This window comes from Dipteris shenzhenensis, chromosome 22 (genome assembly GCF_047967505.1).
Source record: "Dipteris shenzhenensis isolate YYH24624 ecotype China chromosome 22, Dip_SZ_1.0, whole genome shotgun sequence".
NCBI classification, from domain to species: domain Eukaryota; kingdom Viridiplantae; phylum Streptophyta; class Polypodiopsida; order Gleicheniales; family Dipteridaceae; genus Dipteris; species Dipteris shenzhenensis.
The window spans coordinates 37628612-37646832 of NC_141617.1; the positions used below are offsets into that span (position 1 = coordinate 37628612).

The 18221-nt window shown below is 45.5% G+C and overlaps 1 protein-coding gene across 1 annotated transcript in view; it reads right to left on the reverse strand.

Annotated features, from left to right (window-relative positions):
- LOC147888074 (uncharacterized) overlaps positions 1-18221 on the reverse strand; it is an 88108-nt gene that overhangs the window by 12729 nt on the left and 57158 nt on the right. The window lies entirely within an intron of this gene.

Sequence of the window (18221 nt, forward strand, 5' to 3'; positions counted from 1 at the left end):
GGATAGATGCATGCTAAAAAGCAAAAAACTGCCTCACAAATTTTGGCTTGAAGGTCTCATGTGTGCCAATTATGTTTTGAATCGGGCACCCACAAAAGCTTTGAAGACCAAGACTCCCTATGAAGTTTGGCAAGGGAGAAAGCCTTCTGTGGATCATTTCCGTGTCTTTGGATGCCTTGCATATGCTCATGTGCCTGTTGAGTTTCGGCATAAGTTGTCTGATAAGGCAATCAAATGCATTTTTGTTGGGTACATTGCAGAGAGCAAGGGCTACGGTCTCTACAATCCTGTCACACGCAAGATTTGTCAGTAGAGATGTTATATTTTCAGAAAATTCAGCTCACACTCAAGCTGAATTTGATTTGCCTTCTTCTTTCGATGATGTCTTTGAGGGGTTACTACCCATTGCCTTGGGTTCCCCTGCTGATATATCTGATGCAAATCAGAATTTTCAGATACCTCCACATGCTCCGATTCAGCCACAGGATATCTTACCACCTCCACAAGCAGTGGAAGAGGTTGTTCAGTAAGAAATTGCAGATATACATGCAGCAAAAACAGTCCCAAATTGGCTATTACAAACTTGTTGAAAATGGGGAGAGCGTGAGAGACACATGATTGGAGACAAGAGCTGAGGCACGAACTGATGTTGATAGATAGATAGATAGTATATCACAGCAAGTACATTGCCTCTTTTATAGGCTGGATAAGCCTTATCTTCCCACACTGATACCTCATAGATGAGGTCACACACAAGAGAATGTAGATCCTATGATCTAGGGGAGGAATCACACCTACCACATGAGGTGGCACAAGTGGCCTCAAGACTCTTCACACTCACACAACTATAGGACACTCCTAGGACTCTAGGACCACTAGGACCACACACACTAGGACTCCGATTCCAACAAACCCCCCTTCTGAGCTAGGGTGAAAAACTATCACATCATTCAGACTGTGCATCCCAGGCAATCTCAGAGGCTAACAGCTGAGCATAATTCAAAGGTTGAACCAAGCACTCTCATGGCTTAGGTGTCAACGTGATCAGAGACTCAAATCTGAGCATGGATGCATGACCAACTCATAGGTCTAGGGAGTACACCAACATCCTGGAACTCGGCCAGGCCTGATAAAGGAAAGACATAACAACCCCCCTGTCTCCTAACTGGGTACATGGAAATAAGTGGAGCCTTTTATAGGACAAGGCACACAAAAATGACAAATTATTACATCATTTTAGGGGGACTACCCCAGGCAAAGTACCTAACACACATGAGGAATATAGAAAATATATATTCATTTTATGCATAGCAAGGGCAGAGAACCCGTATAAGCCCGAAGTAGCTGCTTGCTCAAGAGTGTGCACATTCCCCCGTATCTGAAGTGTCGATGAAGCGCATGACGGGAATGCCCGGAAGATATGTCGATGTTGGCCATGGGAGCAGCTACATGGGACAATCAGCCCATGACTCTCAAAGTGACAGAGTGAGAGTCACCAAATGTCGGAGAAGAATCTCAAGTTTGAGCAATTAGGCCCAAGGGGGGCTAAATTCCCAAATGAATGTACCAAATGGTGATGAAATTACACGAATTTGGCAAAATCCCCAAAAGATTTACATAGTAGAAGCTTCGATTATGCCAAAGGAAGACACAGGACAGAAAAGCCCTAAATTTTTGGGTTAGGGTTGCTGCAAAATTAGGGTTTGCAAAAAATTGGGGCTTTTCTAAATTTCTGACAGAAGAGCTCGTTCAACGGTTGGGAACCCTCACATCATGAAAACAACCAAAAAATTCGAGAAGTTGAGCATAAATTGTAAAGGGGCGAAAATTAGGGTTTCGGGCAAGAAATCGGTCACGAATAGGTCCTGTAGCAATCAAAAATCCGACTGAATTGCTGCAGCATCTGATCCATTCCGACTGTGGGAATTACGAAAGGGAAGCTGCAACATGGGCAGAAAGATGCAGCGTAGAGCAGCACTTGCATCGGCAGGAGCAGTAGCGTGGGCAAGAGCTACAGCAGCAACGTGGGCAGCTTCGAGTCAGTAAGAGTTGCGTTGACGTGCGAGTCGATGGCCACAGCCCTCAGATCGTCAGTCGCCAGTACATGCGAGACGCCGCCAAATCATCGACAGATTTTAACACCTTCGTAGGAGCTGTCGCAGGTCTAGCTACGTGGGCAGTAGGAGAAGTTGCATGGGCAACTAGAAGCAGCGTGGGTGTACAGACACTCAACAGGCTCGAGCAGGTAGAAGATCCGCAGTATGGCGGGCAGAATGACGCAGCATCAGGGCAGATAGCAGAGAGGCGGCAGCAGCAATGGACAAGGCGTGAGCAGATTGCGAGGGAGGCCAACTGCTTCAATATGTTGTTGGTCGGCAGCTTCTCCAGATCTGGTGGTGCATGCAGCGTAAGTAGAGGCAGCAGAAGAGTGACGCAGGTGTGGCAGCGAAGGATGGCCAAGACGCTTCCTCCATGACGAGTGCTTCCCCTTTGCTTTCGCTCCCCTTCATACGCAGCTATGGAAGGTAGGTGTGCAGCTCCACGTTGATGAAGCTCATCACCTCAAGGAGAGGCTAAGGAGAAGAGGAAATCACGAGTAGCTACAAGAGGAGCTCATGAGGAGAGGAATGCCATCAGGCAGGAGCTTCAAGGTGGCTCTGATACCAACTGTTGAAAATGGGGAGAGGGTGAGAGACACATGATTGGAGACAAGAGCTAAGGCACGAACTGATGTTGATAGATAGATAGATAGTATATCACAGCAAGTACATTGCCTCTTTTATAGGCTGGGCAAGCCTTATCTTCCCACACTGATACCTTATAGATGAGGTCACACAAGAGAATCTAGATCCTATGATCTAGGGGAGGAATCACACCTACCACATGAGGTGGCACAAGTGGCCTCAAGACTCTTCACACACACAACTGTAGGACACTCCTAGGACTCTAGGACCACTAGGACCACACACACTAGGACTCTGATTCCAACCAAACTCTCAGGGAGAGTAAAATTGATGCTCCATTACCTGACAAAACTCGGAGTGCACTAAGGCACGGGGAAGGTGCTCTTTCAGTTGAATCAGTTTATGCAGGTACTCTTGAGTGAGGGAAAGAGAGAGGGAGTGGAATGATGGAGACAGAGAGAGAGAGACACAAGAAGTGTGGGTGTGTAAAAGTGTGTTGAGGCACACCACAAACTCATAGGTTTTATTAGGATTAGGTATTCACCCTATGACTGTCTTAAGACAGTCATAGGGGTCATAACTTTTAAAGGGTGGCAATGTGCCTTTACCCCAACAACCTCCCACCTAAAGGCCAATGTGCCTAAAGGGGAGAAAAGAATAAAAATTACAGCAATATACAGTTACTGTATACAAGACCATAAAATAAGAATGGTCTCATCCTAATCCCATGATGTGGCGACAATGTGCAAACCGCTCTGTAGGCAAGCTCTTAGTGAGCAAATCTGCAGGATTATCATCAGTATGCACCTTCACAAGCTCAAGCCGCTTGTCTTCCAGTACCTCCCTGATGAAATGGTATTTCACATCTATGTGCTTGGTCTTCTGATGAAAGACCGGATTCTTTGCCAACATGATAGCACTCTGACTATCACAATGCAAAACTGGCATATCTCCTGTAATGCCCAAATCTCCCACCAGCCAAGTAAGCCATATTACTTCCTTGCAAGCCTCAGTGGCTGCAACATATTCAGCTTCAGTGGTTGACAGTGCAATGCATTTCTGCAACCGAGACACCCATGATATAGCACCTCCTGCAAATGTAAAAATATAACCGGTAGTAGACTTCCGGTTATCTGCATTCCCTGCATAGTCTGAATCTGTAAAACCATGCACCAATGCATCCTGCCTACCATAGCATATGTACAAGTCTTTGGTACCCTTGAGATACCTCAAGACGCCTTTCACTGCTTCCCAGTGTCGCTTGCCTGGATTTGCCATATACCTACTGATGACTCCCACCGCAAAAGCAATATCTGGACGAGTGGCAACCATGGCATACATCAAAGAACCAACTGCAGATGCATACGGAACCTTGGCCATCTCAGCCTTATCATCATCTGATCTGGGGCTGTCCTTACTGCTGAGTTTTAAATGTGGAGGCAACGGGGTACTAATTGACTTCCCCCCCTCCACTTTAAACCTCTGCAGTACTTTGTCAATGTACTCTTTCTGTGACAGAAACAAAAGTCCCTTGGACCTGTCACGGATAATCCGCATACCAAGAATATGGTTTGCATCACCCAAGTCTTTCATGTCAAAAGACTTATGTAGTTGCTTCTTCAAAGCAATAATCTCCTGCTGAGATTTGCTGGCAATCAGCATGTCATCCACATATAGAATGAGTAGCATCAAACTGCCATCCTTTGCCCGTTTGGTGTACAAGCAATGATCGGTCTCACACCTATGATACCCTTGGGACTGCATGAAGGCATCAAACTTCTTGTACCATTCCCTTGGCGCCTGCTTGAGTCCATACAAGCTCCTCTTGAGCTTACACACAAGCTGCTCTTTCCCTTTAACAGCATATCCCTCTGGCTGACTCATGTAGATCTCATCATGGAGATCTCCGTGAAGAAAAGCAGTCTTCACATCCATCTGACATAAATCCATGTCCTCATGAGCAACAAGAGCTAACACTGCTCTCAAAGTAGTCATCTTGACTACAGGGGAAAAGATCTCATCAAAGTCAATGCCCTTCTCCTGCTTAAATCCCTTGGCAACCAATCTGGCCTTATACCTCGGTAAAGCATTTGAATCCACTTTGACTTTGTAAACCCACTTGCATGGCAAAACCTTTCTGCCTGCAGGTAGCTGCACCAAGTCCCATGTATCATTTTGAAGTAGGGAGTCCATTTCTGACTGCATGGCTTTCTCCCACTTCCTTTTCTCTGTTGTTCCCATAGCTTCCCTGAAGCTGGAAGGCTCACCACAATCTGTCAGCATGATAAAATCAGCCACATTATTGGCTCCTGGAACAAACCTGTCAGGAGGCCGTTGTACACGGGTGCTCCTCCTAACAAAAAGTTCCGTATTAGGCTGCTGTCTAGCCTGTTCGTCATGCATGACAGGTGGCTGTACCACCATATTTGTCTGTTCTACAACGCCATTTGTTGGCATATCCAGTGGTGCATCATTGGCAAAATTGTCTGGCTGATTTTCAGCCTCTATACCCTCTTGAACAGGGTTATTTACAGCAGCCTGCTGCTGCATATTAATGGGCATTCTTTGCTGTCCGACATCATCATAAACAACCCTTTTGTATTCCACAGGTTGCACGGGTTCTTTGTGTACACTATCCTCTTTAAAGATGACGTCATTGCTGCGTATAATCTTCCGTTTGACGGGATCCCATAACCTGTACCCCATTTCACCTTCGTCACCGTAACCCATGAAGATGCATCTGAAAGACTTTGGCTCCAGTTTGGTGCGCAATTCTTTGCGTACATGAGCAAAGCACTCGCAGCCAAACACACGTAAGTGCTTATATGAAGGTGGCTTGCCAAACCACACCTCCTCTGGCACTTTCAACTCCAAAGCCTTGTTCGGCGACCTGTTAATTAGGTGAACTGCTGTTTGTACGGCTTCTGCCCAAAAGCCATGGGGCAATGCAGCATAAGACAACATACATCGAACTTTCTCCTGAATAGTTCGATTCATCCGCTCACTCACACCATTTTGAGATGCATTATGAGGGGCTGTGAGTTCCTGTTTAATGCCCTTAGCTTCGCAAAACTGTACAAAAGCATGTGACACATACTCACCCCCATTATCGAATCTGAGGCATTTCAGCCTGCGTCCTGTCCGATTCTCAACCTGAGCGACAAACTTCTTGAAAGCATCTAAGGCATCGCTCTTATGCTTCAAGAAATAGACCCACACTTTGCGTGTGGCATCATCAATAAAAGTAATGAAATACTTTGCACCCCCTAGTGATAGCTGTGGCATCTCACACAAATCAGTGTGTACTAGATCAAGCGGTGCTCTATTCTGGGGAGTTCTCCTCTTATGAGGAGTCATAGAATACTTTCCAAAAATGCAATGATCACAAGTAGGCAAATCTGAAAAAGAAAGAGACGGCAGATAACCCAAACGTGATAGTTCTTGCATTCCTTTAACGGACATGTGTCCCAACCGGCTATGCCACAATGAAACCTTCGGCAGCTCGGTTATGGCAACAACATGATTACCTACACTGGAAACATAAAGAGGATACAAGGTATCACTCTTATAACCCTCAGCCACTACAACCTGGCCATCAGTAATCACCCATTTGGAATCCCCAAATGTGGTGTGGTAACCACTGTCATCCAACAAGCCAGTGCTAATCAGATTTTTCTTGATTTGCGGCACATGGCGAACACCATCAAGCATAAATATGCGTCCATCAAGGAATACTATCTGTATACTGCCAATCCCTACAATCTGACATGCATAGTTGTTCCCAAGGTGAACAACTCCATGAGTACCTGTGTAGGAAGTAAACCACTCCCTATGAGGAGTAACATGAAAAGAAGCACCTGAATCCAAGAGCCAGGTATGCATGTCAAGGCCATCAACAACCAATGTATGTCTAATTACAGCAGAAGAGCATAAAACATCATGTCTGTCACTGTCACTGTCCTCTGCTGCAACATTCATTGCATCCAAGTCATCTGCCTTGGCCTTGCCTTTGCCTTTGCTTCCACTGCCTGCATCCTTTGTCTCAGCCTTCTTGGCTTTCTGATCCCATATAAACTTGAAGCACTTAGACTTCACATGTCCCTTCTTGCCACAGTAAAAGCATTCAATATCCTTTTTGCCACGGGACTGACTGCGGGATTTGGACTTGCCAGCAGATCTTCCCTTCTGCTGAGTCCTACCTCTTTCCTGTACCTGCAAAGCATTGGAAGACTTGCTGCCCATATTATTCTTCCTGCTCATCTCCTCCATAAGGAGAGAGCTCTCCACATCAGCATACATAAGAGTGACATTTGAATTTGACAAGGTGGTCTTGAAAGTGTCCCAACTCTCAGGGAGGGTACACAACAAGAAAGTAGCCTTGAACTCCTCATCAAGATTCAATCCCTGTGCAATAAGCTGTGTAAAGATGGCATTGAACTCACTCAAGTGTGAGGTCATAGCTGTACCTTCCTTCATGCGAAGGTCGACAAGCTTCTTCAACCAATAAACCTTACTGGCTGAACTCTTTTGGGCATACAACTCTTCTAGCCTCTGCCATAGGCCATAAGAGGTCTTTTCAGCCTGAACATTGAACACAAGAGAATCAGTGAGAGTAAGCATGATAGCAGCCCTTGCGGACAAATCAAGCTCCTCCCACTCATCATCTGCCATCCCAGATGGCTTGACACCCTTCACCCTTATGGGCTTAGAAATCTTCTTTAGCAGAAGTACATTCAAACACTGTTCTGCCCATAATGCATAATTGTGTGCCCCTTCCAATTTCTTTATGTTCAGTATTGAAGATTCACTTCCCCCTGATGCCATATCAGATAAGGAAAGTGCCTGACTCCCTGTAAGTCAAAAAATGACTAAATAACTCAGAAAACCTGCTCTATCAAGAGCCAGGAGCACTCACAATAGTGCTGTTTTTTACTGTCAAAAAATCTGCAGCAAAACAGAAAATTTTCCCCTGCAGCAAAACAGAAAATTTTCCCTCCAGTACTGTACCTTCTGAGACACTGTACCGTGCTCAAATAGGCATAAAACAATAATTACAGAATGCTGCAGCTGTTCCACAAGTGTTTTATCAGTGCATCATCATCTGACGAGGCACAAAACACTGCTGTCCTGGACACTTCTCCCACCTCAGATGAGGTATTGCACTGATTTTATATGCATAAACCACTTGTCATACACTGTTTTGTCCACTGAAAAAGGCTCCAAACACCTCAGCCTGTCACAAACCTGCGACAAAGTATGGGACAAATCCCAAACAATCACCCTTCTTCCAAGGGGATAAAAGGCATCTGAAGTTCTCAAACAGTAACTCAAGTGCTCACAAGCAAAATCTGGGCAAAAGCCCCTTGATTTGACACCTTTACCAAGTGAAAAAACACCTCAACACTGAGGTAGCATACAAAAAACAGCGCTCTCCTGGCACTTTCACCTGACAAAGTAATGCATAAACTGCCTGTGTGCACAGTGACAACACAGATCCCAACGTACAAACACCGAAAAGAAAATCTTTTGAGCACTGTCAACGATGGACAGTTAGGGACCGAGTAAACTCGATGCGCCCTAGCCAAGCGTGGCTCAACTGAGATTTTCAAAGTGTCGTACACAGAATGTGACCTGCAAGAAATGTCACTGAGTACACTACGGAAACAAGACCAATGTGGGCACCCTGGCTCCACACTGCCTCAAGGCATACACTGCATACACTTCCAGGCAAAAGCCCTATGAAATTGTCACCCGAAAACTGAGATTTACACTCAGCAAAAGCATAAAAGCCCTCTGCAAATTAAGGCATCTGACCTTCCCGAAACAAAATAACTGTGCAACCACCACACACTGTGGCACTAGTCACCTCAAGCACGAGGGACACGAGTGTACTTGCTGTACCTCAAACACACAGTTTTAGAACTGTAAAATTCCGAGAATGCAGAGCAGAGTGCTCTCTCTTTTCCTTCTTCCCCCAAAAAAAAATCTGTGCCTGCTGTACCTTCTGTACCTACGCAGGGTACCTGCTGTACCCTGTACCTGCGAGGGCACGGATCCCCAAAAAAAAATTTCGAAATGCCTGTACCTGCCTGTCGCGGCGTCCGTACAGCTGGTACGGTACGGCTGCCTGTACGGCTTCCGTACAGCCGGTACGGCTGGCCGTACCTGTCGCGGCTGGTCGCTCCGGTGCGGCTGCCTGTGCAGCCTGGTTGCGCGGCCGGTGCAGCTATAGCTGCTCGCGTGCGACCTGCTCCTGCACGCTGCGTGCGCTCTGCTGCCCTGCTCGCTGCTGCCACTGCTGAGGGCACGAGGCCCGAGGGGAGAGGGAGGGGTAGAGGGAGGGGTAGACCGGAGAGAGAGGGAGAGAGTGGCTCTGATACCACTTGTGAGGGAAAGAGAGAGGGAGTGGAACGATGGAGACAGAGAGAGAGAGAGACACAAGAAGTGTGGGTGTGTAAAAGTGTGTTAAGCCACACCACAAACTCATAGGTTTTATTAGGATTAGGTATTCACCCTATGACTGTCTTAAGACAGTCATAGGGGTCATAACTTTTAAAGGGTGGCAATGTGCCTTTACCCCAACATCTTCTTGATGAGGAGGAACCTGAGACATTTGAAGAGGCACAGGATAATGTGCATTGGATGAATGCCATGCACGATGAGTTGCAGTCCATTCAGAAAAACCAGACACTCTCTCTCCTGCTCCTGCTCACACTTTGCTCTCTCCCTACTCTCACATGCCATAGGTACACGGTGGGTTTTCAAAGTTAAAAGAAAGCCAGATGGCACCATTGAGAGGTACAAGGCAAGGCTGGTCGCAAAAGGATATGCTCAGAAAAAGGGCATAGACTATCAGGAGACTTTTGCTCCTACATCAAGAATGACAACCATCCGGTCAGTTATCGCCATGGCTGCAAATTTTCAATAGAATGTTCATCAGTTGGACATAAAAACAGCCTTCCTTAATGGAGATTTGTTGGAAGAGGTTTATGTCAAACAACCTCCAGGCTTTGAAATTTCAGGAAATGCACTTCAGGTATGCAAGCTGAATAAAGCTTTGTATGGGCTGAAACAGGCCCCACGTGCATGGTATGCAAAAATTCATGCCTTTCTAACCAACAAGGGGCTGCACAATAGTCCAACTGAGAGCACCCTCTACATCAAGAAGGATGGGGGGGATACTTTAGTCATCATTCTTTATGTAGATGACTTACTGCTCACAGGGTCAAATGAAGATAATATTGCAGATTTTAAAGCTGAATTGCAAACCACTTTTGACATGTCCGATTTGGGACTGCTACACTTTTATTTGGGGATCCAGTTCACTCAAGAGGAAAGTGGCATCGGTATGTCTCAATCCAAGTATGTGCAGAAACTCTTGGACAGATCCAACATGCAGGATTGTAAGCCAATAGCTACTCCCATGGAGCCGGGGCTGAAGCTTACAATGCATGATGCAGGTGAATCAATTGATGTCACACTCTATAGTCAAGCTGTTGGATGCCTCATTTATCTCTGCAATACGCATCCTGATATTCAGTTTGCAGTTTCTCAAGTGAGCAGATATATGCACAGCCCAAAGACTATGCATTGGCAGGCTGTAAAACGCATCTTCTGTTATTTGCAAGGTACCGAGTCTTTTGGCTTGATGTTTCCCAAGGGGGGTGACTTGCAGATGCATGCCTACAGTGACTCAGATTGGGCTAGAGACTATGACACTAGGCAGTCCACAAGTGGCAATTGTTTCTTTTTGGGCAAAGCTTGTATTTCTTGGTTGAGCAAGAAACAATCTACAGTGGCTACCTCTTCATGTGAAGCTGAGTACAGGGCAGCTTTCACAGCAACAGTTGAATGTGTTTGGCTGCGTCATTTATTTGCTGATCTTCATCTTTCATTGGAGGGTCCTTCCCCAATTCTCACTGATAGTCAGAGTGCTATTGCAGTGGCGAAGAATCCTGTGTTTCATGCTCGCACGAAGCACATTGAGGTTCACTATCACTACGTCAGAGAGAAGTTGCATGCAGGAGAGATCGGTGTGATCTATGTGTCAACACATGACAATGTTGCAGACATTTTCACCAAAGCACTTCCACGTGAAAAGTTTGAGGCATTTTGCAGTGCCCTGAACTTATCTCCTTTTGGTGATTGATCATTTCCTTGTACATGACATTGGCACTGCAGGGTGGTGTTAGAATTATTGATATAATTTAGCAGTGACCAATGTAATGTAATAAGTAGGTTAGGGGCACTTTTCCCTCACTTAGAGGTTTTTTCCCCTAACCACAATTAGTTCACTAACTACGGTTAGTGAAGGATAAGGTTTTGTCACTTAGACAAAACCTATCACTCTATTCAATTGTAACACACTCATCTAATTGCAACTATCGTTTTCAGCTCTCTCTCTCTCCTGCTCCTGCTCTCACACTTTGCTCTCTCCCTACTCTCACACTGTCATGTATCATGTATCGGTCATGAGGAGTCCAAGCTCCGCATGGCTCGACTGGGTTCCCATCAGGATGAGTCCTGGTGTCTTTGGAACATGTTCGAGATTTGTTATTGGTGTCCTCCGCTCTTCTTTGTAGAAAGAAAGAAAGTTTATTAAAGTCTTTGGAAGAAAGTTTATTAAAGTCTTTGGAAGACTGATGGGTCTATGAGACTGTGAAAATCCTGATACAACGAGCTGTGGTAGTGGAGCTACTAAATGAGCATCCACACCAATGGAAAATGCAAAAAATGCAAAATGACAGTACTAAGCCATGTTCGAAGTACAACATAATCATGTTGATGGTCGACTATACATTCAATCTCAGCATCATCATCAACATCATCATCATCAGCAGCAGCAGGACATCAAGATGGATGAGGCAAAAGAGGCATGAAGTCGGCGATAGAGTGCTATCGGCCACTCAAAGGTGCAGTCTTGACACGTCTCCTGGTTGTAGCTCTTCGTCTAACCAAGGCTACTGTGACCCCCGTCGGTCGAGCTCTGACTCTAAACAAGGAGGGGATATCCCCAAGTGTGATCTGTGTCAGCCCTCTGTCTGAGCTGACGGGTCACTGGCTCCGAGTCACGGTCATGTCGAGGCCTCGTCTCGCGGGGGTCCATGTGATCTAGCTGAAAGAACTCCATGATAGAGCTCTGAGAGGGATTAGCCGAGAAAGAAGTCTGCTCCTGTCTCCGTGCTCGGAGTATCCTCTCGCAGTGTCCAAGTATCTCATGAATGAAACCTGCTAAACACCGCCGGTCTGGGTAGGAGAGGAAACGGGCCAAAATCCCATAGCTATCTTTGAAGAGGCAATAGAAACGCCCTCGTATCTCATAGTAAACAAGACACTTGAAGATGAAATGCTCCTCTGTCTCAACCTCCTGCATGTCACACAGTGTGCATATGCGCCTCTCCCTGCTCTCGATACGAAGTCTGTGTGAGGAGACCCGAAACTACCCAAGAGAGATCCTCAGCGAGTGGGGTAGGTGAATCTGCATGTATCCTGGTGGGTAGCGTGACATTTGAGATGTGTCAATGATGGTATCCTGAATAGGGTAAGTGTTACAAGGACTGGTTTCCAGTCTCTTATTGACCTTGCTTGTCTAGAATCAAGGTCGCAATCATGTCCTCTCTTAACCACTTCTACTCGTGTGAAGAACTCTCTGATCTGCTAACTAGGGCCGGATCCCATGCAGGGCCTCATGAAATTAGGACCCAAGTTGGGTAACCTCATGTACAAAGAGTGCGATTCATATTTGGTCTAGGTAACCAAGACTCTTCCCATTCTATCCGATCTTGTTATCTAAACCCTCTCTATTGTCTTCCCAAACCAGACCTCTAGGCAAAATGGTGTCCTTCACGTTAGCAATCATCGGCGATGCCACATCATCATCCATGTTGCACGTATTCTGTATTTTGGTGCCCATGTGGTTGTGTGCCACATTCTCAGCAACAGAGCAAGGAGCATACAAAGATGGGGTAGAGTCGAACAAGGAAAACTGGTTGAGATATTAGCAGAGGACAAGTTGAGATGGGTAGAGAGCAAGAGAGGATGACACCTGCTCAAGCTGGATACTCAATCATAAAGAGGATGACAAGTTTTCTTTAAATCAACTAAAAATCCAGTCACGGGATGATGGAGGGAGTGAAGGGCCTTTTTGTTTTCAGCTTGTAAGTAGCAAGGATATGGAAGGTGGTTTTGGACTCTGCCTCTGTTTATGGAGGTAGCAGGGATACCTCCATTCAAAGTGCTTGTTTCCTTGCATTCAAACAACTATTAGGATGCTTGCCCTCTATATGGCACTGCATGTGGCCACATTCTTAGGAGGTCATTACATGTATTTGACTGGGTTGCAGGAAAAATTCCAGAAAAGCATTCCTATCATTCATAAAGTTGGGGTGTTTTTAAAATGTGGAAACATATCCACATTTTGGAAACATCTAATCTGTAAGGGTGCTAGAACAAAAGGTGCCAAGAGCATATCTTGGCAGAAATGATGACAACGCCCGCATCGATGAAGGTCTGCTCGACGATGGTCAAGGTCTACTCAACAATTGCAACACATGCAACGTAGAAATGATGGTACAAGTGTTGCAAGACGAGGAGCAGAGCTTTGCCCGGTTGACAATTGATTTGTTGGTGCGTCATACAAATCCCATGTGGACGGTCGTCCATCACCTACCATTGGCTGGTTGGTGCCCTCCAGGAATTGTCTTTTAGTCTCATCCATTGATGATTGAATGGTGGTTGCCTTCCACAAATGCTTGGCGAGCTTACATGCACATGTGCTGCACATAGAACTTGCCCAATTGTGCACACGGTGCACAGTCAATTCCAATCATTGAGGATCATCTTGTACAGCAAGTACCCACTTGGGGGATGACAGCTTGACTCAGTAAGGGGTGCACTTCTATATTGAGACGATATCCACTTTTTACTTGGTGAGTTGAGAGACAGCCACACACCGAGATATCAAGGATGTCACATCAATCTCTAAATAGCGTCGCTGCTTGCAGCCTCATATGGCACAGCAGATTCAACCTGCTGCCAGCCTTGGCTGATGGTACTTATACCTTGCTCTTGATCTACGAGCAAGTTATGTATAGAGGGATTCAAGAAAACCATAGAGTGTCATCAGCATTTTTACAACGCCCGGCATGTAGGTATTTTGAACATCATCACAGATCTAGGAATCTGATGGTTGAATAATTTAGCACACTGCACCTGCTCTTGGGTTAGCTTGGCAGTCACCGAGAACTCCAAAAGAAGGCTGCAAAGAAGCTGCTCTCTCTCTCTCTCTCTCTCTCTCTCTCGAGCGCGCGCGCGTCTGCACCCTCACACATTGATAATATCGATTATCAGAAGCACTATATAGAAGGTTCTTTTTTGTGGAACAAAAAAGTTGTATTCAATCAATGTGAAGGAAGGTTTATTATTGTATTTCAAACCATTATTCCCAGAGAATTGTAAATAACCGCATACTCGTTTCACCACAACCTTCTAATGGATTCAACTCTGTGAACCATTCCTAATGATGTGTCATGTAAGATGATGCACCACTGTCGATGTACCAAGGATCTTGATCTGCTTGGTCGACTTGATAGCTGAAATCCTCTTTTGGATTGCAATCAATGTCTAGGTACACTGTGTCAGTCTTCTGCATTTCCTCATTTGCAAGAAACATATTCCCATGTTTATTTGCAGAATGACTGTGACTAGAATGTCCACCACGATTATTTCCTCTTCCGCAAAAATTCCCTCGATTGTTGTTGTTGGATTGACCGCCTTGGTCGTACTACTTCTTGGGGCAATCTCTTTCATAGTGTGCAAACTTATGACAGTAGTTGTACTGGATGTTTGACACATTGGTAGATGCATTCCCTCGTCCTTGGAATCTTCCTCGATTGGAATTATTTCCTCTTTGCTGATTCTGATGTAGCTGAGGATGATGCTGATGTTGATTCTGACTTTGCTGATGACTTTGATGTTCATGATGACCACTTCGCTGGAATGATCTACCTCTACCTCTACCTCTGCCTCTGTCTAAAGCTGTGAATGCTTGATCATTAGAATGAACTTTGCGTGCATGAAAAGCTTGAGTCCTGAGTTCTTCACCAAGTAAGACTGACTGAAGTTCTTCCAGTGTCAGAACTTGCCCCGCTGAATGACAATACTCTGGACTAGATTCTTGTATCCCTCTCCTAGTCCATTCAGGATGACTTGAACCATTTCTGTTGGTATCATGGTCTCTCCTGCTATGACGAGTTGATTGTTGTAGTCTTTGATCCAGAGTACGTAAGCATGAATGGTTTCGCTACTATTACAGAAACGCTGATTGATTGGGTTTTTCACTGTGAGAATCCTAAAAGTGTTCTTGGACTCCTAGAGAGCTACGAACATATCCCATGCTTCTTTCGATGTCTTGACAGTGTTGCGTTGTCTTAGCATGACATCTTGCACATTCTGCTTGAGTATCACTTTCATCGGTCTAGAGTTTGGTAAAGTCTATCGCAAAGAAACCACTACTGTCTTTCATCACTGTAGCATCTTCTGGCTCTCCCTCTCTCTCACTTTCTTCTGTTGTTGAACTGATATCAAAGCGCGGGTGTTCTAGCTGAGCCCGGATGTAAGCCTGGAGCCCGAAGTCCGCTGCTACAGCTCTATGGGAGGAAGAAGAAGCTCCGTTGGGTGTCTTTACCTACCACTTGATGTGCAGAGACCTGGTAGAAACATTTGGAAAGTTCTCTGAGTAGTTTTTTGCAAGCCAGCGGGTGGTTTTGGAGGTAAAAGACAATCTATTTTGGACCTGAGAGTCTTGTGATGAAGATATCTTTCTCTAGAAGCTAAAGCTTGCCCTGAGATCAAAAGCAAAGTTGTAAAAGACTTTGAGCACTTCATTTTTCTTTTTTTTTTTTTTAATAAAAGAGTGATATATTCCATTCAAAACAAATCATACAACAGGAGGGAGAGAAAGTACTCTATCCCTAGCCTCAACAATGTGGCAAAAAAGCCATGGTGGTGGTCTAAAATGCCACGCATCCCAAAAGGGGTCAAATGAAAAAACAAGGAGCAGTCCCATGTCCTCATGAAGGACGTTTTTCGTTTTTATATCTCTGTCATCCGAGTTTTCAATGAAAAGTGACGAAATTCAATTTCCTGGCAGATTTTGTGTATTGGATCTCCATGTCTAGGCCACCATTTGTAGTTTAGGCACTCCCAGTGGGTGTCTTTACCTGCATCCTGATGTGCAGAGACCTAGTAGAAACCTTTGGAAAGTTCTCTCAATGGTTTTTTGCAAGCCAATAGGTGGTTTTGGAGGTAAAAGACAATCTATTTTGGACCTGAGAGTCTTGTGATGAAGATATCTTTCTCTAGAAGCTGAATCTCGCCCTGAGATCAAAAGCAAAGTTGTAAAAGACTTTGAGCACTTCATTTTTTGTTTTTACATCAGTATCCAAATGGACAGGCTCCCCCCCTTTTAGTATAGCATGGATGCACCTCTTGAGTCAATCCCGCGAGATGAGATCAACCATATCATATGGCTAGACCTCCTCCAGCTTCACACATCCCGGAATTGAAGGGGGGACTAGAAGCTCCCCACCAAGACCCAATTTTATCGCGACCACTTCTTGAGAGTATCAGAGGAGAAATTCATTATCAGACCCCAGTCTCTCGAGGACAGAGGAGTCTCTCATGCACTGAGGATTGCCATTGGTCAGATGTGGGTTTTGTCCCATCAATTGAGGATCGAGGCAGGGAGGGCAACGGGTATACCTAGAGAGCAGTGGATCTGCACACTATACGCTGGGGGCGGTTGAGACAGAGGAGCATTTTCTTTGTGTTTGCCCAACCTACTACGAGATTCGGGGACGCTACCACTGTCTCTATCTAGAGGGGGGACGCGGTCTCCTCGCTCTCTGGACTCTCTGGGCTATGTCTAGACTGACCCCTTGTCTCTGTCGGTCTCCCCTAAGGAAAGCTGTGATAGGTCGGACCTCAATAGAGTGTACTCTGGGGGCTCTCTGTCACACATGTGGCCTCTGCGTCCCTCTCCCAGTGGTACTGTGCCGGCTGCTCATCCAAACTGCTCTAATATCGGCTAGCTCCTCTTCCTCCACTCCACTGTGTCCGGGGGCTGATTCAAATGTATAGAAGTTTGTGACATGCCGCTGTGCCCGGTCACTCTCTATGTCCTGTAGTGGTCTGACCATCCCCTGCTGCTCTCTAATTTAACGTAGAAGCGTATCCCTGTGTCGTCGCATCTCCATCAGATAAAGCCCGATACAAACCTGGTCATGAAAATAGATCAGTCCTGACAAAGGACCGAAACCACTCCCACCGCAGCGCGAGACAGCTCGACAGACGCAGATATGAGACATCTTCGCAGCCCACCAGAGAGCCATCACTGTACTAGGCTTCGGTTTCGTCCCAGTGCTTGGATAGATTGATTGATATGGCCCACTCTGCAACCGTGGTTGACTTTGTCTTTGTCTATGATTATGATGATGATTATGATTCTGTTAGCATAGACTAGTACTCAGCAAGGGTCCTAGCGTTCCCTTTGCTTCAGCCCACTGAGGCTTGTATGAGTTCGCTTTTCTGTGCACTTTGTCCCATACGCCCGTGAGGTCTCCCGTGGACGTTAATCTCTCTCTCTCTCTCTCTCTCTCTCTCTCTCTCTCTCCCCCACCCCCACCCCCACACAAGACTCAAGATCCACAAAGAAGAAATGACCTGCAAAATATGCCCCACAGGGGAGGTAGAAAATGAGCAGCATGTACTCCTAAGATGTAGAGCCTACTCACACATCAGAGAAGGTTATGGGGACGGAAGGGATAATTTGAAACATCTCACCAGCCAAAAAGCTAGGAAGCTACTAAAAGAAGGTTTTGGAACACTGCAACAAGGTACCAGAACTAGCACACAAGCTAGCCCAACAAGTACTCACTACATAGCAAGTTCGTAATATTTTTCTTTCACTGAATGTAAGGGATCACTATTACCCTGAAGGGTTTCACGCGAACTTCAATACAATCATCTCTCTCTCTCTCTCTCTCTCTCTCTCTCTCTCTCTCTGCTTAAATGTTTTCATTGAAAAGCATGGAAACCGAATCTTGTGTCCACTGAAAGGGCTGTTTCACCCATTCCAGCTAAGCTTTTTGCAAGGTTTTGGCAGATATACTGCATTCATTGGCTATCCTGGCTGGTTGTCTAGCTTTCAAGAATCCCTCTTCAGTGAATTGAAGGAGTTTCCACCTTCATTTAAAAACACAGAAAGTGAGACTGAGAGAACTGCAAACCCTGGTCAAATGATTGGGTGATAGATACAGTTGAAGAATTGGCTGTCCCATGGACAGGGAAAGCAAGCATACCACAAACATAGTGACTGTAATATCATACTATGGATGTGGACACTTGGCACGCTTGCAGGCAGCAGTCAAGTCAAGGTCATTGTTTAGACATTATTTCCATCAACATAAATCCATAACACAGAAAGTCCATACATGTGCTGAGCTAGGCATGAAATTTACAAACTGCTACAATATCTTC